The 23,486-nt window shown below is 41.6% G+C and overlaps 1 protein-coding gene across 1 annotated transcript in view; it reads right to left on the reverse strand.

Moving 5' to 3' along the window:
- Positions 1–23,486, reverse strand: part of NGF (nerve growth factor) — a 72,753-nt gene that overhangs the window by 24,162 nt on the left and 25,105 nt on the right. The gene's annotated exons all lie outside the window — the stretch shown is intronic.

Raw genomic sequence — 23,486 nt, forward strand, 5'->3', positions numbered from 1 at the left:
GGTGTGCCCTGCATCCTCTTCATACACCCCCCCCCCCCACGCACACACAAACACACACATTGTGGGCTTTCTTCTTTCATTTCTTGAAATGCTGGTCACTTTCCTGCTTCTGAGAGCCAGTTTGGTGTAGTGGTTAGGAGTGCGGACTTCTAATCTGGCATGCCAGGTTCGATTCTGTGCTCCCCCACATGCAACCAGCTGGGTGACCTTGGGCTTGCCATGGCACTGATAGAGCTGTTCTGACCGGGCAGTGATATCAGCGCTCAGGGTGTCTGTTGTGGGGAGAGGAAAGGGAAGGTGACTGTAAGCCGCTTTGAGCCTCCTTCAGGTAGGGAAAAGCGGCATATAAGAACCAACTCTTCTTCTTCTTCTTCTACAGTGCTCTTCAAGACTGGTAATTATTGCCCTTTCCTAAAAAGCTTTCCCCTTTCCTCCCTGTGCCTCTCTTAGGGAACTCTTGTTATGTCTCTCTCTCTCTCTCTCTCTCTCTCTCTCTCTCTCTCTCTCTCTGTGTGCATGCATTTTTGTCAATTTCAATTTTCTTTTAAATAAAAACCTTTCTGGCTAGTTTATTTCAAGCATTTTTTAAAAGGGAACAATCCTGGTATACATAGGTGGAGAATCCGTTATCCACATCTCGCTCTGTCTCTTTTGCTAAATAGGACTATTTGGCCTTATTTGAAGTGAATCTTCACAGAATCAGCCTCGCCGTCAAATGGCTATTCAGCCTCTGTTTAAAAATCTCCAAAGATAGAGAACCCACCACCTCCCAAGGAAGCCTGTTCCATGGAGACACTGCTCTGTCAGGAACTTCACCAGATGTTTAGATGGAATTTCTTTTGAATTAATTTCATCCCATTGGTTCTGGTCCATCCCCCCAGGGCAAGAGAGAACAACTCTGCTCCATCCTCCATATGGCACCCTTTTAAATACTTGAAGATGGTTATCAGATCCCCTCTCAGTTGTCTCCTCTCCAGGCTAAACAGACCCTGCACCCCCAACCTTTCTTCATATGTCTTGGTCTCCAAACCCCTCACCATCTTTGTTGCCCTCCTCTGGACATGTTCCAGTTCGTCTACAATCAAATACAGCTTGAAATGAAATTAGAACACAGCAAAGACCCACACAGTATTTCCTGATTCTTAAACTCAGTTAGAATGCTGCTATATTGTATAATTGACTTGGTGGTTTAAACCATGCCAAGAAAACTAGTGAGAAGTTCTCAGAAAATACTTGGTACCTCAACTTCACTGACACCTTGCACTTTCCCCTGGTTTTTATTCTGGAGTAAAAATAGGTAAATCTTTGGACTCTTTCATGTGCAAAACTGTTGCTAAGTCTCTGTTTAGAAGACAAAAAACTCAAATCTAGAATTACTTCCATGGGTCACATTAAAAATGCTCAATAATCCTTCCAGAATTGACTTCTTAATTTCATCTTGATGGCATGACTTCCATATATTTCCTGAATGTTATGTGTCTAGTTGGGCCAACAGGTAGATCCCAAGAACACCAATTCATGACAAACAGCATCTCCCATTTGTATTACATGTGCTCTTAGAATCATAGAATCATAGAATCATAGAGTTGGAAGGGGCCATACAGGCCATCTAGTCCAACCCCCTGCTCAACGCAGGATTAGCCCTAAGCATCCTAAAGCATCCAAGAAAAGTGTGTATCCAACCTTTGCTTGAAGACTGCCAGTGAGGGGGAGTTCACCACCTCCTTAGGCAGCCTATTCCACTGCTGAACTACTCTGACTGAGAAAAACTTTTTCCTGATATCTATCCTATATCGTTGTACTTGAAGTTTAAACCCATTACTGCGTGTCCTTTCCTCTGCAGCCAGCAGAAACAGCATCCTGCCCTCCTCCAAGTGACAACCTTTCAAATACTTAAAGAGGGCTATCATGTCCCCTCTCAACCTCCTTTTCTCCAGGCTGAACATTCCCAAGTCCCTCAACCTATCTTCATAGGGCTTGGTCCCTTGGCCCCAGATCATCTTCATTGCTCTCCTCTGTACCCTTTCAATTTTATCGATGTCCTTCTTGAAGTGAGGCCTCCAGAACTGCACACAGTACTCCAGGTGTGGTCTGACCAGTGCCGTATACAATGGGACTATGACATCTTGTGATTTTGATGTGATGGCTCTGTTGATACAGCCCAAAATGGCATTTGCCTTTTTTACCGCTGCATCACACTGCCTGCTCATGTTTAGTTTACAATCCACAAGTACCCCAAGGTCTCGTTCACACACAGTGCTACCTAGAAGCGTATCCCCCATCCAGTAGGCATGCTTTTCATTTTTCTGACCCAGATGCAGAACTTTACACTTATCTTTATTAAATTGCATCTTGTTCTCATTTGCCCATTTTTCCATTGTGTTCAGATCTCGTTGAACTCTGTCTCTATCTTCCGGAGTATTTGCCAGTCCTCCCAATTTGGTGTCATCTGCAAACTTGATGAGTAGTCCCTCCACCCCCTCATCTAGATCATTAATAAATATGTTAAAAAGTACCGGGCCGAGCACCGAACCCTGAGGTACCCCGCTACTCACCTCTCTCCAGTCTGATGAAACACCATTGACAACAACTCTTTGAGTGCGGTTCTCTAACCAATTCCCTATCCACCTAACGATCTGAAAATCCAGATTGCAGTCCTTCAACTTATCCATCAGAACATCATGGGGAACCTTGTCAAAAGCTTTACTAAAATCCAAGTAAATGACATCAACCAAATTTCCCCGATCCAGCAAACCTGTTACTTGGTCAAAAAAGGAAACTAGGTTGGTCTGGCAGGACCTGTTGGAGACAAATCCATGCTGACTTCCTTGGATCACCAAATTGTCCTCCAGATGTTTGCAGATCGCTCCCTTTAATATCTGCTCCATTATCTTCCCCACAACAGAGGTCAGACTCACTGGTCTGTAGTTTCCCGGGTCATCCTTCCTCCCTTTTTTGAAGATCGGAATAACGTTTGCTCTTTTCCAGTCCTCCGGGACATCTCCAGTCCTTAAAGAGGTTCCGAAGATGATGGACAAGGGCTGTGCAAGTTCTCTGGAAAGTTCTTTGAGTACTCTCAGGTGCATTTCATCTGGACCAGGGGATTTGAACTCATCCAGTGCAGCTAAATGCCTCTCGACCACCTCTCTATCCATGTTAACCTGCCACCCAGACACTATCCTTTGGCTACAGCCATCTCTAGATGTGCCTAAACACTTTGACCTGTGGGAAAAAACAGATGTAAAATAGGCACTAAGCCTTTCTGCTTTCTCTGCATCTTTCGTTAGAGTTTGTCCATCCGCACCCAACAGCAGGCCTATTGCCTCCTTTACTTTACGTTTGCTCCTCACGTAACTGAAAAATCTTTTCTTGTTACAATGGGCTTCCCTGGCCAATCTTAGCTCACTCTCAGCTTTGGCCTTTCTGATGATTGATCTACAGTGCCTAGTAACCTGTAGGTACTCTACCTGTAGGTACTCTCTTGTCTATGTTTACTTCAGTGAGATTCATGCATCTTTCTGAGAGAGCCTTAGGGGCTTGCTTTGCCCTCTCTCTTTGGTGTCTCATATTACAGCTAGGTTGGGAAAAAGGTAATGTCTAATGAAAGCTTGAGTTACATGTTATTTTACATTTACTGTAATTTGTACACCAAACAACTGACAAAATCCAAATCTCAGAAGCATATATTCTGTGCAATGAACTTTCCTCTTAGGTCACATAATTATAATGGCATATCAGTGTTAGATTTTGTTTCCAGGAATAGTTATTTTACCTGAGAATATGACAGTCTGATAAAGTATTAGAGAAGCAGATCTAAACAGCTCCTGAAGTAAAGCTGTACATTTACTGCTTCAAATATAGGCTAAGCAATCCTCTTCTATTTGCTAATCACGTAAAGTGAACCTTGATAGCTTTTGGGACATATCATACTAGCATTTTTGTGCAGAGGTTATGTCGGGTGAAGTCTAAATTCTAAAGAGACTACAGATGAACAAAGGGGGGAGGGCTGCAATATTTGGTCATTGCTGTTTCATCATATTTAACCTGTAATATGTGTTTACTTGCAGTACTGCTTGAAATTAAATTAACATCCAGACAATTTTAAGTGGGGTAAATATTTGCATTAGCTCTGTTTCCAAAACTTCACTTCAGACTGAAAAACCTGATTCTGAAGTATTTATTTTCTTTTAAGAAAACTTGAAATTTGTCCATACAAAAACTACTACTTTTGAACTTGCATCTATTATGTGTGCTCCATTTAAATATTTCAACACATTTGCAGGTGTTTATTCACTAAAATGCTCATAACATTTCACCTTGCTACTTGATAATTTTGTCAAATAATATATATAAAGAATGTGTTGTTGAGAATATTCTGGATGTATCTTAGAATTTATGATTTCCATAACTGAAACCTTTCCTGGGACAGGAGAAAGTCTAGCACTGAATTTCTATATTTAAATTTTCTGCAGTTTCAAAACAGCAGCACTGGTACAGACAAGCAAGATCCAGCATAGTGTAATGGTTAGAGAGCTGGACTAAGATCTGAGAGACCCATATTCAAATCACCACTGTGCTATGAAAGCTTCCTGCATGATCCATCACTCATTCTCAGCCTCACCTATCTCACAGGATTTTTGTAAGGATAAAATAGAGATGAGAACAAATGAAAGCTCTTTTGGGTCGCCATTGGAGAGAAAGCCAGGGGACAAATGAAATAAATATATTTTAAGAAGAGGAAGAGGAGGAAGAAGAAGAAGAAGAGGAGGAGGAGGAGGAGGAGTTGGTTCTTATACGCCACTTTTCTCCACCCGAAGGAGTCGGCTTACAGTTGCCTTCCCTTTGCTCTCCCCACAATAGACACCCTATGAGGTGGGTGAGGCTGAGAGAGCCCTGATATCCCTGCTCAGTCAGAACAGATTTATCAGCTGGCTGCATGTGGGGGAGTGCAGAATCGAACCCGGCTCACCAGATTAGAAGTCCACACTCATAACCACCACACCAAGCAATTTCTGAAGTACAATTCAATCTCCCCTTATCCCCCCCCCATTATACCTTGATGTTTAGTTTGCAACAGCTTTCTGCCTTTTCTATGATACATCTGTGACAAATGTTAGATTTGTTCTAACCTACATTCAAAAGTACTGAATCTTCCTAGAACAATCCACAGGAAAGTAGAAGGAAGGTCACATAAAAAGGCGGCATTATATTAATCACAGTAACTTACATATTATGAGGTGATTGTGTAGTCCATGAGAGAGCCTTTGTTTTTACAACAGTTTGTGAATGAACAAATGCTTCCATCTGTGTTCACTTGGATCTAATCAGAAACCAGGAGGGACTTCAGTCAAGCCAGAAATACCTTTTGTTCTGCACTAGAATCCATCTGAAGGTGTAAATTCCTTCACAGGCCACCCGCTACTACCCGGAAGGGAGAGCTTGAACTGAAACTAAGTCTTGGCATAAACTCTTTGGATCCTGTGAGTGAAGCTGAGGAACACACATGAGTGGGCGGTTCTCCTTTTCCGTTCACCAGTGTTGGAGGGAAGACAGCTGTTAAAGACCTCACAAAGCAGACCATTTTATTGCCCACACAGTATGTTAGTGAGGGACTTCAGGGGCTGGATTCTCTCGATGACTTAAGCTTTACTTTCACTATTATGTGCAGATAATTCCCTCCATTCTAAAACACATACAGGCTATTTTAATGAGAGACAGGAGAATTAGTTAAGGATTTTGGTCTCTGGACTATACAGATCACAACCAAATCTTCCTGCATGGTGGGGATTTTTTCCAGTCTAGTTGTAAGCATTCTTTCTTTGGTCTGTAGTCCTTTCTATATAGAAGGTATTTTATGGAGGAAAGGAACACTTAAAATTGATATCTTTACATCTGCTGTCACCAGGACATATAATTTTCCACACAGAAAGATGAGCCCTAAAATATTAGTATACTGACAAAATTTAATTAATTAATTATTCAGATTTATTTCCCACTGCTATCAAAAAAACGTCTTGTGGTGGGAAACCCCGCTTAAAGATAAAAACAATATTAAAATCCACAATAACCTGAAGGAATCGGTTGCTTAAGGAGATGCTGAGCTCTCCATCAGTAGCAGCTAGATACTTATTATGCTTGTTTTAGGATGATTCTATATTGAGCAGGGGGTTGGACTAGGCGGCCTGTATGACTCCTTCCAATTCTATGATTCATTGGCAGCTACAAGGTTCTGAACAGACTCTGGTTTTACATGTGCACTCTGTAAATCCAGTGGCCAGTCTGGCCAGATGATCACGGACATTACCATATACTTTATTTATGAGAGTCATCTGCTTCCAAAGAAGAATAAGGATCTGGCCAAAAGTAAAAAATAAAGGCATTCATAATTTAAAGGGAAGCCTGGAACCCTTCCCACTAAGGGTAAAGTTCCACATAACTGGCAGGAGATACAAAAAGACTTGGCATCATTATTTGCTTTCATAAAACATTGAGCTTAGTGTCAGAGAGTACTAGTCATAATTTGTTTTGTATCTGTGGTATAATCAGTTAGGAGAATTAAAGACAGTAAGCACAAGTTCTACACTGATTGCAGAGCAGCTCTACATATTTCACAAAGAATGTACCCTCCAGTCAAATGCCATTAACTCTGAAAGGAATTACCTATTTACTTATACAGAAAGAACACTGTTGTTGACAGCAGCCTTTCAAATATACAGTTAGCATGAGCTCAACTCCCAAAAACAGTGGGTTGGAGCCCCTGACACAACCTGTGTCACCCATCATCTCCTGCATAGCTTTCTAGGGGATTGAAATCCATTCTATCACTTACTAGGGACAAAGCCTGTTGTATTCAGGAATACATCGCTAGATTGGGGTGGGGTAGAAGAACGCTGCAAATGGCCTCTCCCTCCGCCCAGGACCTGGAAAGTCTGCAGGCTGGAGGGGAACTCACCAGCAGGGACAGCTCTCACACAGCAGGGATCTGCAGCCTCTGAGCCTCGGAGGGAAGGAGGAGGGGGTGGACAGGGGTAGGGAACGGAAGGCGATTGGCTGGCCACTGGACACAGGCAAGCCGGTTGGAGGAGGAGGCACTCAGGGGAGGGACAACTGCCTTGAGTGGGTGTTGAGTGGCACTTAAGCCATAAGACCACCTCCTCCTCCTAGGTCTTACCAGAAATATTACGTGGAACAGATACCACTGGAAAAGCAACAGGAATTTTCAAATAATAAAATGGAACAGTTCAGAGTTTCTGCAACATTGTCAAAAGGTGCCCTTGTATATAAAGGTGAGCTTCCAAAAAAGGTGAGCTTCCAAAAATAAGCTAAATTAACAAACAACAACATTTGAATCCAGTAGCACCTTGAAGACCAACAAAGATTTATTCAAGACATGAACCTTCATGTGCATGCACACTTCCTCAAACAATGGAACAGGGACCATAAGAATACTGATATAAGGAGAAAGTAAATTTATTCATGCCTTGAATAAATTGTTGTTGGTCTTAAATATGCCATTGGACTCAAACTTTGTTGTGCTACTTCAGACCAACATGGCTATCCACTTGAAAACAAAACACTGTTCTTTCCACTAGTTACAGTTGGGGGAGGGAATTGCTCAGGGAGTTGACCAGCTGCTGTGCTGCCATAACTTGGTGACATAGTTTTGTAGTACCTCCACTACCACAGTGTTACAACTTGCTGTCCATGCAGCTATGCTGTGAATCACTGCCAGAGGAATGCCAGGACAATCCTGTGTTGGCAAGGGAAAGAGCATGGCCAGCAGCATAACAACAGCTAGTTAGCACTCCAAATCATTACAGCTGGAGATCACTCCCCCTTCCCCCCCGAAATTGGTATAAATTTATGCTGTCAAAACTGCAGTATAACCCATATGTACCCATGCAACAGGAAAGGCAAAATGCCCCTCCCCCATGCAGTGCTATCAACAAACCCCAGCAAACCCCAGCTATGGATACAACCAAACCACAGCATTCCGCAGTAGTGGACACACACTAAAAAAGACTGAGCAAGGACATCCCATATCTCAGACAATAAGGCAGGAAGCTGTCATTGTCTTAGACTTGCATGCTTAAAATGCACAGAAATTCATCTGGTGGTAGGAAATGCACAAAGAAGGCATTTAGCACTTACACCCAAGTGAAGGGGGAGCAAATCTCTTTCCAGTGTGATTAACATGTCTCATTTTAGAACCTTTACAGGTGCCCTCTCTCTGGAGATGCACACTGGAGAAGCAACTACACACTGACAGGTGAACAGGGGCAGGGATCCAGCAGACTCAGCTCAGAAGTCTGCACCCGCACCCACTTTCTTCTTGCACACACTCTAGGCACCATGTCAACAATGCAGGCTCCTACGGCCAAGGCATATGGAAACAACCTGAGGTAGCTGCACCCAGCTATATACCAGGAAAGTATATTTAGGAACCATGCTGGATTGGACCAAAGGCCATTCTATTCCAGTGTTCTGTTCACTCAGTGACTACCTCTAGGAAACTCACAAACAGCCAGGCTGCAACAGCATCATCCTGCTTGTACTCCCCAATGAATGATTTAAAGAGAAATACTAACTCTGGTACTGGATGAAGTAGATACTTGTCATGATTAATAGTAACCACTGATAGCCGATTACACCAGGAACTTGACCCTACCAGCAAAGTTCACCTCAGGCTATCATCCGCAGTCACTTTAAAGGGACTGCAGTAGAAGTCTGACAAACAGCTAAGTGGCAGGAGCAGATTCTGGTAGATTTTTTATTTGGGAGATCCAAATGCACACTTCTAGTCTGGAGTGATCTACAACTCTGTGAGTGAATGAAGTTTTCTCCCTGCCCTCTCCCATCCCACCCACCCCCTCACACCATACCATTCTCTGCTCCCTGCTGTGATTTATCCATATTGCCTCCTGGAATAGCCTCCTATAACCTCTGAGAGGTTGAGCTTTGATTCAGGGAAGCTCATGCAGGGGTTTATGTAGTCAGTCTTCATGGTGATATCATTTAGTTGCAAAATATAACACAGCCCAGTTCCACCTTAAAGACCAATTATGTGTCGTTCACTAAGAGCTTTCGTACATTGAAGCTCCTCTGCACCAGATTGACAGGGCTTCCAATCCACCTTGGGAAATTCCTGGTGATCTCTAAAGGTGTTGTCTAGGAAAGGCAGAGGGGAGGATATCAGCAGAAATGTGATTCTACAAAGTATATTCTCCAAAGCTGCCATTTACCCCAAAGAAACTGATCTCTGCAGAGATGAACTGTAATTCTGGAAGAACTCCAGGCCCCACCCTGAAGATGGTGACTCCATTTATACAACATTAGAATAAGGAGACAAGATTTTAATATTGGTAAAGTGGGACGCTACTGACCGGGGGAGGGTGGGTTCTTGATTAAAAATTTGGTCTATATGGAGCAACAAAAAGTTTCATAGAACGCATATATATATATATTTTTAATTTCGACGTAAGTACAATTTGCCAGATACCCCCAGATGTCCCTCCAAAAGTGGGACAATCTGGTCACCTTACATTAGAATTATATTAAACAAAAAGAAGCGATAAGAGAAGCCATGTTGGATCAGGCCAGTGGCCCAACCCCTCCACTACTCTTTGTCACACAGTCACCAAAATCAGGTACCAGTAACTCAAAAATAAGTATATCCTGTTGCTGAGGAAATAATGGCTATTAGCATTTAGGACTCTGCATTCCTGTGTTATTTAGTTTTCAGAATGCTAGCTGGCAATGCTTTTGATTAGCTTTTAGGACTCTAACTGATACATGTAATACACTTACTCTTGAGATGCTTTACTGATCTTTCTATCTTTCAGGCTGTTCTACTTTTTGTTGCTACTTCTCTTCCCAATACATATGACTGTTTCTATTATAAGTTTATGCATTCATTTTATGAAATAGTAATTCATTGACTAAGGATTTTGGGATGCATGTTGTGGTTTCCTGCTCTTTTTAAACAGTTTCTAAACAGCTTTATGCATATCTGAATTTTGTTACTTAATTGCTTTGTTTTTGTACATATTAAATATACTCAATGCATTTCTGAATACTATTGTTGGTGTTTATACTGAATACTATTGCTGGGGTTTATATTTATACACAGTGGTTTTGCCTCAATTTTTTCTGTTCCGTATACCCTGTATCCCTTCTTTTTATCCTCATTGATTTCACTACCATAAGCATACTCTTATCCTGTTGCTCAAGAAAGCTTGTTCTTAATTTCTGACATCTTTCAAAGAAGCAATATTTAATACACTTATTGTGTTAAAAGCCTCTACAAAAACTAAGGAAAGATTTTCTGTATTCTGGCTCAGAATGCCAGGAAGGCAGCTATATCTTCACAAACAGAAACAGGAATAGAAAATTCACGGTATCCCTGTGACTCTGCCATACTCCTTGGCTGCTAGGAAAATTGCAGAAATGGGAGCATTCCAGGTTTAATGCCCTATGCCAGGGGTAGTCAACCTGTGGTCCTCCAGATGGTCATGGGCTACAATTCCCATGAGCTCCTGCCCGGGTTTGCTGGCAGGGGCTCATGAGAATTGTAGTCCATGAGCATCTGGAGGACCACAGGTTGACTACCCCTGCTCTATGGCACCTGATGACAGAAGTGTACACCTACCGTAACATTTATTTATTTATTTATTTATTTATTTATTTATTTATTTATTTATTTATTTATTTATTTATTTATTATTCGATTTCTTTACCGCCGCTTGCCATAGCCTCGCGGTGGTTTACACATAGAATTCTAAAACAATAAAACCCCAATAAAATCCCCATTAAAATAACAATCACAATGGTGACCATAATCTCTAGTAATCCCTCCTTGTTCTGGGGGGGGGGGGGGCACTAGATCCAATCTAATGTAATGAGAGCCGGGCCGAGATGAATTTGGGAATCAACATTTGGGAACATCAAAATAAAGGCCAGAGGCATTATCATTAGGAGGAAAGTGGATCGTTTTAAGTGGGAATGCTGACTTGAATAGAACAAAGGAACTCCAAATAATATCACTTGAAAAGTATATATTCAACAGCTATAGAGGAACATACCCAACAGATGTGATTACAGATTATCACACACATTGTGCACAGTATCTTCTAAAAGCATCCATATAATTCACTTATGATATTGAAGGCATTTAGGATGATAGAAGCCACACTGCAATCCCAACTGTAACTGAGTAATCCTTTTAGCTTTCCCCAGAATAATCATGTAATTTTATTTTGACATGCCTTGATGATTTCTCATAACATATACAATTTGTCATTTAGAGGTGTTTCACCACATTTGGACATTTAGGAAATGCTGCCATCACTTTACAGCTGATGCAAGAATGAATAATCATAACAATATTGATAAAAATATCCTGTGCTTCCAGCTGATCATAGGTATGCTATAGGAAGTCTGAACCAGTGCCTGGAGGCAGTTTTGGAACAGATGACGGGTAATAAACTGAGGCTTAATTATGATAAGATGGTCTGATCTGGGATTTAAGGTATCACCCATTCTGGGTGTGATTGCACTCCCATTGAAGAAACAGGTTTGTAGTTTCAGGATGCTCTTGGACTCAGGCAGACAGCACCTGTGGCCAGGACTGTTTTTATCATTTTCAGCTGATTAGCCAGCTGTGGTCTTTCTAGGGCAGAAAAGATCTGGCAACTGTGATGCAAGTTCTGCTTCCATCTAGATTAGATTGCTACATGGGGCTGCCCTTGAAAAGTGTTTGGAAATTTCAAAGGGTGCAGTAAAGTATAGCTCAGAGGGCTGTACTGTTGTCTGGAGTGGGGTACATGTACCATGTTATTTTAATCTTGGTCTGTTTACACTGGCTCCCAATTTGTTTCCTAGAACAATTCATGGAACTGGTGCTGACCCTTAAAGCCTTAAAGGGCTTTGAACCAGCTTACATCTCCTCTCTATGTTTACATGTCTGATTTTAAATTAACTGTAAACTACTGATGATTTTAATGTTTAAATTATTATTTATTATTTGTTGTTACCCACCCTGAGCCTTCAAGGAAGAATGGGTTATAAATACAATTTATTATTATTATTATTATTATTATTATTATTATTATTATTATTATTATTATTATTATTATTATTATTATACATGAAGGGCTCCAACCCCCTTATGAACCTGACCCAGCACTATATCATCTTCAGAGGCTCTCATTTGTGGGGCCCTGCCTTCTGAGGTCAGGTATGGGGGAACCCAGGAGGCTGCCTTCTCAGTCATGGCACTAAAACTCTCTTTCGAAAGGCTTTGCCTGTACCCTTCTGTTGCCATCTCAAGCATCTGAAGACCTTTTTGCTTCACCTAGACCTTTTATGCACGGCGGCAGCTTCCCCGTGCTGTTGCCGTGCCGTTGCGGCAGGGCACAATGGCCCGCCATTTCCCATATACGCACGGGAGCGGGGCATGCTGGGTTACTACAGCGTAGCGCATACACACACGCTTTACGCCAGGGCCAGGAGGGCCAGATAACTGCTGGCTGAGGTAAGCACACATACTGGTGGGGCCAGGGGGTCGCCCCTGCCAGCTCCGTGGCTCCACAGAGCCCACAGGGGTATGCGGTGTCCCTTATGAGGAACATGTAACATTGATATTGCAATAATTACAATAGTTACCAATCCACTCCCAAACTCAATTCAAGTTGTCAGCCCTACATGGCTTAAAACCAGGATATCTGAAGGACAGTCTTCTCCCATATGTTCCTGCCTGAGAATTAAGTTCACAGGGAGAGGCCTTCATGATTGTCCCATCAATAAAAGAAGCTTGTTTAGTGAGTAGAAAAACAGGGTCTTTGCAGTGGCAGCCTCATGATTACAAGAGTGGCAATGGCAGCCCTATGGTGACTTGAGAGCTTACTGATTTCAACTGATCTCCAGATAACAGAGATCAGTTCCCAGGGAGAATACAGCTGCTTTGGAATATGGACTCTACAGCAGGGGTAGTCAACCTGTGGTCCTCCAGATGTTCATGGACTACAATTCCTATGAGCTCCTGCCAGCAAACACTGGCAGGGGCTCATGGGAATTGTGGTCTATGGACATCTGGAGGACCACAGGTTGACTACCCCTTCTCTACAGCATTATACCCTGCTGAAATCCTTTATCCCCAAAATCTTCAGGAATTTCCTAATCCAGAGCTAGCAACTCTATGATTATGCAGCAAGTTCCTCAGGGAAGCATGACTGGCCTTCTCAAGTTTGCCTTTAGAGGCAGTGGGAGACTGGTTTATTTAAAACCATATTTGGTTAAATCTCCAAGTCGTCCTAAGCTGTGATGTCAAGTTTGTCACAAGCTAGGTTGGACCCAGTTCATGGAAGATGTATCATGTACTTTGGTCCTATGAGAAGAACTATTTCCCTGGGAGCACAACTTAGTCCTACAGGCAACAGGAAGCAGCATCTCTAAAATGACAGTTCTATTACAAGTCTCTACAGTAGTTTGCAAAAATGAAGCATTTAGGTATCTGAACTGATAATCAGTGCTGCTAAGCTTGTCAGTCAATACTCTTCATGTGCCTCAAGCAAATTTGTTTCATAGTTCAAAAGATGTTGCTTAGAAACTGAAGTCTGTAAAGCATTCGCTAGAAATTTTGCAGACAGCTGTTTGGAAGCTGGAGCCTTCCTTGTTACCTCCTGATAAATGAAAAATAAACAGAAATATCCTACAATGACATTTCTGGGCTTAATGAGAGAGCAATACCTGAAATTGGAGCTAAATATTACGCTCAGTGTTGCAATTAGTTGTTGCCATTTTTAAACAGAAATGTGGCTGCTGGGTCTGCAATTTAATGGAAAAAGCTCATATGGGGCAAGGTGGAAGAGCACTATAACTTTTCCCTATCGTGCCATTTCACCACCCCAAATAATCAACCCATTGAGTTATGTAACAATAGTCTACACATAGTAAAAAAACAGAGAGACCCCCCCCTGCATAAATGCAGAGATTTGGGATGCTGGAAATCAGCTAAGTTTCAGAACCTTGAAGGAAAACTTAATTATTACTGATCTATAAACCAATATTAATCAAAAACTGGGCAGACTGTGATCTTACAAGAGAGATCTTCCCCATCTCCCCATAACCTGGTCTGGTATCAGGAACAACATGGGATGTAGTAGAGGAAATCACAGATCTACCGTTTGCATAAACACTAGAGCTCTTAGTGCTCTTCATATATGGAAATATTTAGATACATCCAAATAAGATGAATGAGAAGGCATATGCCTCTTTTGAGTTTCATTTACAGGTAGTTTTTATAAGTACGAGACAAAATTTTAATTCTTCATTAGACTTCAGGATTAGACTTCAAATTTGGTCAATAATAAATTCAAACTGGAAAGGATGTTATCAACAACAATGCATGCTGAAGAGGTTGTTAATACATGATGTAAAAAAACATATCTCTTTATCTAATAAATTTCATCTTGGTCTTATTCCAGGCAACTGAAAAAGATACACATTGTTCTCCCTATCCTGTGCATATATTACCTTGACCTGTGTTGAGCTGAGGGAGTGCGACTGACCAATAATCACCCTGACCGTTTATGCACTGGAGGTTTCATGTTGGGCTGCTGGCTGGAGTTTTAGTCATGGCAGGTTGCCCCACCTCTTCCTGCACCCATACGGGGGAGCATTTGGCCCGGTGCACCTTATCCATCCCCTATTTGTTTTCCTGCATGGGAGCTGGGGCAGTGAAGTTCCCAGTGCGTAAACTGTCCCTGTGAGCATCATGGGTGCATGAGGTCATCCAACTCCTAATTTTTAATCACTCACCTATTTAAGAGCCATATCAGCATCTATCCTGTAGAAATTCAGTTTAACATATTCAAGTAGATATAAGGGGGCATTTACCCTTAATTGGCCAGCCTAGGCTTTCCTGATCTCATTAGATCTCAGAAGTTCTGTAGGGTCAGCCATAGTTAGTGGTTGGATGGAAGCTTAGCAAGGAATTCCAAGGGCAAACCCCCTCTGTTTGTCTCCTGCCTTGCAAACTATATAGAGTTGTCATAAATCCTGTGCAATACAACTTTCTCACCTCCACCTACTGTTCTAAATAACCCCTGAAATGCTGCTGAGGAAGGAGAGAACTCTCTATACTCCCAGTAGCATTTTGAACTGGCACAGGAAGGGAGAAGTAAGAAAGTCATTCTCTGCAGGTAGAAATCCTTTCACTTGCAAAGATGTTCATGCCACTGTTTCCAAGCTGAAAACAGATTCTGGAACTTGTGCCAGGACCAAATAATAATATATACATATTTCATAATGATGTTAATCCAGGAAACTCGGGGAAGCTGGAAATGAACAACTATATGATGGAACAACAAATACTGGAAACAATGAAGTAATTATGTTAGTTTTATGTACCTGTACAACAGGTAGAAAATGAGGTGGTTTAAATGTTTTAATTTTTAACTATGTATTATAGATTTATATAGACATAGTTTTCTTTAACATGCAATGATGAGTGTTTGTTTAGTTTTAGCTAATTCTGCTTGCCTGATTCCTGCTGTAAACCCTTGAAGACACTGCTCCTCCCAAGGGATATAAGCCTTCCAGAAGTTTTGAAGTCATGGGGGGAAAGGTTTATTCCTCATTTTTGTTGAGGAAAGCGGTATTGGCAGCGGGACTGAAATATATTCAGTACTTACTTTCCAAACAAAGCAGTAAAATAAGTTTATTATATGTCTATACCACCCTCCCATAAGTCTCAGGATTGTTTACATAAAACATAGAGGTATACATTGTAACAATAACAATAATCATAACATAACAGTAACAATACAGTAAGAACCAGTATTGAATAACAATAATATAACAATGATAGAACTTTTTAAACAGAGCCTGTAGGAGAGTCAGTTGGGTTCTGGATTTGGAAGGATGTCTGTGATGTCTGGGGGGCCAGGATGGTGTTAAATCTGTCAGCCTCAGCCAAATGCCCGATGGAGGAACTCCCATTTACAGGCCCTGCAGAATTGCGGGAGTTCAGGAAGAGCCCCAATCTCTTCAGGGAGCTCATTCCACTGTATGGGGGTGAGGACAGAGAAGGATCTGGCCTTGGTTGAGGCCTGACATGCTTCTTTGGGGCCAGGGATCATTAGCCAGTTGGTGATGGGTAGAATGTAATGTTCTTTGGGGAGGTATAGACAGAGAGGTGGTCTCTCAGATACACTGGGCCCAGACTGCATATGGTCTTGAAGGTGATTACCAGAACCTTAAGCCTGATCCAGAATTCAACTGGGAGCCAGTGAAGTTGTTGAAGGGCAGGCCGGATGTGGGACCTCCACTGTGTGTTTGTAAGGATCCTGGCTGTGGCATTCTAGACCAGTTGCATTTTCTGGGTCAAGGCTAAGGAATGGCCTGTGTCGAGCCAGTTACAGAAGTTCAGTCTAGAGGTGATCACTGCATGGATCACTGTGGCTAGATGTTATGGGGCCAAGTAGGGCACTAGTAGCTTGGCCTGCTGCAAATGGTAGAAGGCCTGCTGTGCTATTCTCATGACCTGTGCCTCCGTGGAAAGGGAGGAATCAAGAATAATACCCATGTTTCTGGCAGAGTGAGCTAATGATAATTTCATTCTATCCAGGTTGGGTCTGATGCAAAACTAGCCAACACATATACAATAGGACTACCAGCATATTAATGCTGCCATGTTGAAAACACTGAATGAATGCGTACTACCTAAAACAGTATATCACGTCACCCAGATTATTCACATTTAAACTATAAAGAAATAATTTTAAATATATTGCATATATTAACAGTATGATTATTAACACTATTTATTAACATATTATTAACATATATTAACATATATTAACACTATTTGCTAATAATGCAGATTGCCCTGTATAAAAAAATTCATACTAAACATTTTGAGTGAGTAAAACCTTGTCTGGAAAACCATTTCAATTAATTAAAAAGTTAAAATATTTCACAGGAATTACTTTCAGTCCTTGCAAAATGTCCTAGTTGCCCCATGAATTCTTTAAAAAGGTTTTTTTAACCCTGATTTTTCCCTGGTCTTCACATTTTTCCCTTACTAAATGTAGTGTATAAGAGTAGGACTGTGATCATTTGGACTATGGTAATAATACAGCACAGATGTATATGATCACAGACATCAAGTAGTTCCTGTAGTTCCAGAGAATTAAATGAAGTCTGATGGAAAATCCATATTCCAATCAACCTCAAGCCAGCATTAACTAATTAGTAGTATAGGCTATATATGATCATATATGCAAAAATTGAAAATATGCCCCAGTCAGCTCTGCGCTGGGGCATTTTTTGTCCCTTCCAGGACACCATAGGCAGGGAAGGAGCTGGGCCTGGAAGGTCTGACTCTTCCCTTTCCACACCGGCCTGCGATATGCCCTATTGGTGCCTGGGGTGAAAAAGGAACTGCTGAAATATCTGTGTTCCCTTGTGGGCCAATGGAGGGCCTGATTCAGGTCAGGGCTGGACCAGTGATGATGTCATGTGGAAACGGAAATTACCAGATGGGTGCTGGGCCAGCCTTTAATTGTTGTACAAACAAGGTATATGAGAAACAAGATTCACTGGAAAAAGAACACTAGGAAAAGTTGAAGGCAGCAGGAAAAGAGGAAGACCAACCTTGGGATGGATTGACTCTATAAAAGAAGCCCCAGCCCTCGATTTTCAAGATTTAAACAAGACGGTTAAGATATTTTAGAGGATATTAATTTCTAGAGTTGCCATAAATCAGAAACAGCTGGATGGTATTTAAAACAAACAAAATAGACCACTATGGTTACAGTTTACCATGACTATATTGCAATGGTTATTAATGGTAAAAGTTCATAATGACTTTTCATAGAATCATAAATTTGAAGGAGATCTCCAGAGTCCCTGCAGAATGCAGGGTCCAACTCCCTGCAGAATGCAGGAAATTCACAACTAAATTCACAACTTTCCTCATTTCTGGATATATGATGGGCCCCTTACTGAATTTTATTCTGATATCAGTGGAACATTACAACCAAATCTTCCTCACTAATCCAGAATTTGTTTACAATGTACAACTAAATAAACATTGCCATAATACCTTGCCTAGCAAAAAGTGTTCCATATTATATGGATATGTCCGCATACTAAACTGGATAATCAGATAAACAATGAAAAAAGTGGTTCCTGTTCTCTGGAACATTAGAAAGCAACAATGTTGGCATTCAAAAGCTTTAGATCTAGCTTTCAACACAATATCAATCCATTACACACCCTCCCTGCAAGGAGCTCAGGAAGCAAATGTCAAGCTATTTGAACTTTGTTTTATCAAAACAACACTCTTTTGCAATATATGAAGCTGACAGACAGGATATACAAATGAAAAGTCATAATCAGTTAATATCTTCTTTTTGCACAACTGGATCAGGATGACTTGCTGAAGTGCACCAGTTTAGTGTGAGAGTGAATTTAGTTCTCCCTCTGATGTTTACACCTAGACTATACTGGCTCCTGGACCATCTGCTGGACAAGGAGCCTTAGAATTCATTCTCAGAGGGAGGGGCAGGAGGAATCACACCATGCCATGAAAGGTATCTACTGTTATTTTTCATTAAAGTGGAAATTGGGAGAGGGATCTGGACTACTTATATGACTCTTGCAACATCAACTTATCTAGAAGGCAAAGGATAAAAATGTCTGGTAGTCCTTCTGACCTACCCACATCTGAGACGTTTCAAAGCGCATCACCATAAGTTAGACTTAACTGATTTCTATTTGATTTTTGACATTTGATTAGGAATATACCCCAAAAGAACTTTTAAAATCCTTAACAGAAACATGAACTCAACCAGTTCCAAAAATCAATGTGCCTTTTCCTGAAAAAAAATATGTTTTCTTTTCCAGGACCATGTGAGGCATTTGATACCATGCTAGAACACTGGAGGCCACCATATACCTTCTTTTCCTTACAAATCAGTGGCATAAGACTCTTAAGCAAATCCTGCAGAGTGTCTCCCTGATACATTTCTTAAGGAGATCATTTTATACTGCCAAAGCTGAAAGTGCTGCTTATTAATCCTCAAGACTGAGAGCCAATTAATTATTTAATATTTATATCTCTTTCCGAGTTGCCTCTTCAGGAAGAATTAGCTGTTCAAACAAATATGTACCATGTAAATGTTGTGGCACTTTGTGTGTGTGTTTGTGTGTGCTCTCAAGGTGCTTGTATCTTATAGCGACCAGTAGTGACAACTAAAATATCCTATCATTAACAGCCATGCTCAGGTCTTGCATACTGAAGGCTGTGGCTTCCTTGACTAAGTCAATCCATCTTATGCTGGGTCATTCTCTTTTCTAGCTGCCTTCAGTTTTTCCTGTTGTCTTGTCCTATGACTCTTGTCTTCTCATTATGTGATCGAAGTACAGTAGCCTCAGTTTGGTCATTTTAGCTTCTAGGGAGATTTTAGGTGTGATTTGATTGAGAACCCATTTATCCTTACCATTGTTCTCCCTAATATTTGGGAAAGGTCCCTGTGGGCAGAGTGCTGTCTGGGACACATCCGCAAAGCTGGGTGCGACCAGATTGGGCCAGCCCCTGGAGCACCCACCTCCAGGAGCCGGCCGTGAGCTGCAGAGCCAGCCTTGCGGCCAGACAGTGCCTGGCTGCCGAGGATGCTGTTCCTACGCTTCCCTGCCTTGGCTGCTGGCCCACCACGCCCACACAGCCCGGCAGCCTCTGGAGACATCGGCCCACCTTCCACCAGGGCTACAGCTTCGGCTGCCACACACCTCGATGCCCACCTGCCTTGCCCTCGCCCCAGCTGCCAGCATGCTGTCCACCTCCAGCGCTGTGTTCCAGCCCACCCGCCTCCACCCGTCTAACCCCAGCTGCCAGCCACAGCTCCATATAGAGCTGAAGCCCGCTCTTATATTGGGGCCCTCTACTAGCACCCGTTGCATTCCTTGATGCAACAGGCTATTTTCATAGTTATTTATAGAACTCCTCTAACATCATCTTTCCAATGAATAAACTTTCTGCTTGCACATTATACTGGAACTGACAGGTCGCATCAATATCGGCTTGAAGATACACTCCCATGTGTGCATATAGATAGGGATGAAAAAAATTCACAACTCTAAAATAAGTAGTGCAAATAGCCCCTACCATAAATCAACTATTTCAGAAGAAGCTCAGATCTCAGGAGAGATGGAACTCTGATGAGAAGCAGGGATGGCAGCCTGTGACTGCATTTATCCCTCTTAACTTATTTGGATGGATTACTGCTCATATGTTTTCAAAATGCTTGCCTGTATTTTTTGGGTTCCACGTAGACCCTCGCAATGAGTCTGTCGCATTCTACTTAGTGTAAATACCCAGGAAGAAAATGGAAGAAAAATATTGACAGTGACATATACCTAACCACATAGTTCTTTCAGTGCAAAAGCATTTCTGTTGATTCTCCCTTTCCAGTGTAGACTTCCACTTTCTTCCCTACACTGCTCCTGAGGGTTCACTAGTCTTGAGTGGGAGTGAGCTAAGTAGCAGGAGAAAAAAACAGGAAGGTCCCACAGTAAAGGCAGCATATGGCTGTATAGTGGGATATGTGCCAGTATCTGTCAGGGTGGAGTGACTTGGATTTGGGCAGCACCTGGATGCTTTTCTTAGAACAGATGAGATATGTGGTACATTGGCACTGAGACAAGGGAATGATGGGATCACCTCATTTGTGACATACCTGATTCTCCCTTCTGAACTTTAGCTTCAAAACAACAATATGAAGTAGGCTAAGGTTGAAAGACAATGACTGGGCCAAGGTCTCCCAGAAAGCTTCAGTGGCAGAGAAAGGCTTTGAATCTGGGTTTCCCAGATCCCAGTTTAACATTAACCCACTGTACTACATTTGTTCTTTAAAAAACACGGGGACGTGAAACACTGGGGGGAGGGATTCTTTCCTGAATACAAATGGGAATGAAAACCGCTGCACTATACTTGGAAAGTACTTCAGGTAGAGCTGGCAAACAAGAGGAGGAAAAATCAAACAAAACCATGGGAATGCTCCCACTTTCACCTATATGCAGACTGACATCTATTCCTTAAATTATATACATCAAAGGTATGGTTGCCATCTTCTAGCCCTCTCCATCCAGGTAATCTTATTTTCATATTAAGAATATTAGTTGTTGTGATATTTGCTTGAATCTCCCTGTTGGCCACTACAGAAATGTTAATGAATGATAATAGGAAACATCTCTTTAGTCAATTGTTTGCTTATGCTAAAATTTGCTCAGACTCTCTGATACATCAGCAAAGCTTGTTTGGGAAGGAGAAAGATGAAGCAACACTATATGTTTTTTGATGCTGATTCTGCAGCAGTACAGGCTGTGCATGTGTTCATTTAATGTACAGTTAGAAATTCCGGGACTGAACCCCTGAAAAATCAAATATTAAGTGCATGCGGACATGTACACACTTCCTTAGATTGCAACATTTAGCCTTAGTAGAAACAGAAGCTCCCTATAGTTAGCTGAAGCAACATTGAGGCTGCTGTACTGTGTATGTTTACCTTCTACTGATTTCAGTGGGGTTTCACTAGCTTCCATTAAGCTGTCAGTGAATTATGTTCAGAACCCCCTAAGCTGTTTTATAGCAAATCAGACCATTGGCCTAGCAAGGTCGGCATGGTCTATTCTGACTAGCTGCAGCTTTCCAGGATCTCAGGCAGAGGTCTTTCACATTACCACTATTTGATCATTTAATGGAAGATAAAAAGAAGATAAGGACCACAGCCATAAAATATAATAATGTATTCAGATAATGTACTCAGATACAAAGCCTCTGCGTAGTAATACAGCCTTAAACATCAGAAACATTCCCAACATTAAATATGCCTTCCAAACACTAGATAATGTTGGAAAAGGCAATGTTTGGTATGCAAGGAAGAAAAGAAGGGGGCAGCAAGATGACAGGTAGATAGGACAGTGAGGTCAGCATCTTCTCTCATGTTAAGTGTCATTCCTTGTCTGTCTCCAAATTGCTACTCTTAGGACAATTCCCCTTTCTTCTTAGAAGTGCCATGTTCAGTCACTCTCACCTAGAGGTATAGCTTACTAAATCAAATCAATAATGCATATACTACTGGAAAATATTAGAGCTTCATCTTGGACAATAATTGTATTTTTGTGGTTCGGTTCATGCTTTGTGGCTGAACCATGAACCAAACCCATATGAACTGAACCATGAACCGAACCTCATATGAATGGGGAGGTTACTTTGCAAATTGACCCAATTCATATTGGTTTATGAGCAATTTAAAGTTTAAACTCCTGTTTTTTGTTCCCCACAACTTTTTGCAGGGAGCAAGCCAAACAGCTGAGCAGTGAGGAACTGTTTGTGAGATGCATGAAGCTTAAATCCTTAGTTTATGATCTTCATTAACTGTCCACCAAATCAGTGGAAGTTCCATCAAAATCAGTGGAAGTTCATAGTGGTTCTTCAGTTCACAAACATTGCTTTGTGAACCACAAGCTGGCCAAAATTTGTGATGAACTTCAGTTCATCAGTAAAATCATGTCCATCCCTAGATAATAGTACATCCCTAGATAATAGTACAAGTCCATCCCTCTGTTCTTCATCCAATTTGTGACAATGCACTCAGGGAAATATTTAATTTGATGGACTCCAGGAAACTATGCGGTCAATGTTCTGTTAAAGAAAATAGATCAGCTACTAGACACTGCAACTGGAGGGGAAGTAATTTCCCAGGAATAAAATTAGTTTTATGTATTTTCTCCATGACCCTTTATTGACTAATAGGATGTTTTTACAGTAAAGCATTGGTGGGGTAGCAGTCCTGTAAATGTACCCTTCTTGACCAAAGACAGGATTCATCAGGAAGAGGAAGCCTTACCAAAATGAGGTTAATAGTAATAGGAAGCTGATGGGGAAGATAGTCAAATTCCTAGAGGATGCTTGCAAGCTATTTAAAGCCACAGTATTTGAAGTCCAAATAGAGTGCATTCCACAGGTTAGGGGAGGCACTGCCAAGTTTAAAAGAAGGCCCATGTAGTTAACAATGAAAATCAAGGAAGTGTGAAAACTAAGAGACTTCTTTAAAAAATGGAAGATCTTTTAAAGTGGAAGATCTGCTCTAATGAATTGGACAGGAAGGACCACAGGGTCTGGCAAAAGCAATGTAAGCCTGTCATTAGGCAGGCAAAAAGATTTTGAGAAGGGGGTTACTAAGAGCATCAAGACAAACAATAAACATTTAAAAATATATCAGGGGCAAGAGACCAGCTAGAGAAACAGTGGGGCCTTTGGATGACAAAGGAATCAAGGGATTGTGAAAGGAAGATGGGGAGATGGCAATGTACACTGTGGGAAGTGTGGGGTATGTACCCTTGCCACAGCCCCAGTTTTCAAGGAGTCTGAAGGACTGGGTGAAATTGAGGTGACCAGAGATGAAATTCTAGACCTGTAA

This window comes from Paroedura picta, chromosome 4, assembly GCF_049243985.1.
Source record: "Paroedura picta isolate Pp20150507F chromosome 4, Ppicta_v3.0, whole genome shotgun sequence".
In the NCBI taxonomy this organism is placed as follows: domain Eukaryota; kingdom Metazoa; phylum Chordata; class Lepidosauria; order Squamata; family Gekkonidae; genus Paroedura; species Paroedura picta.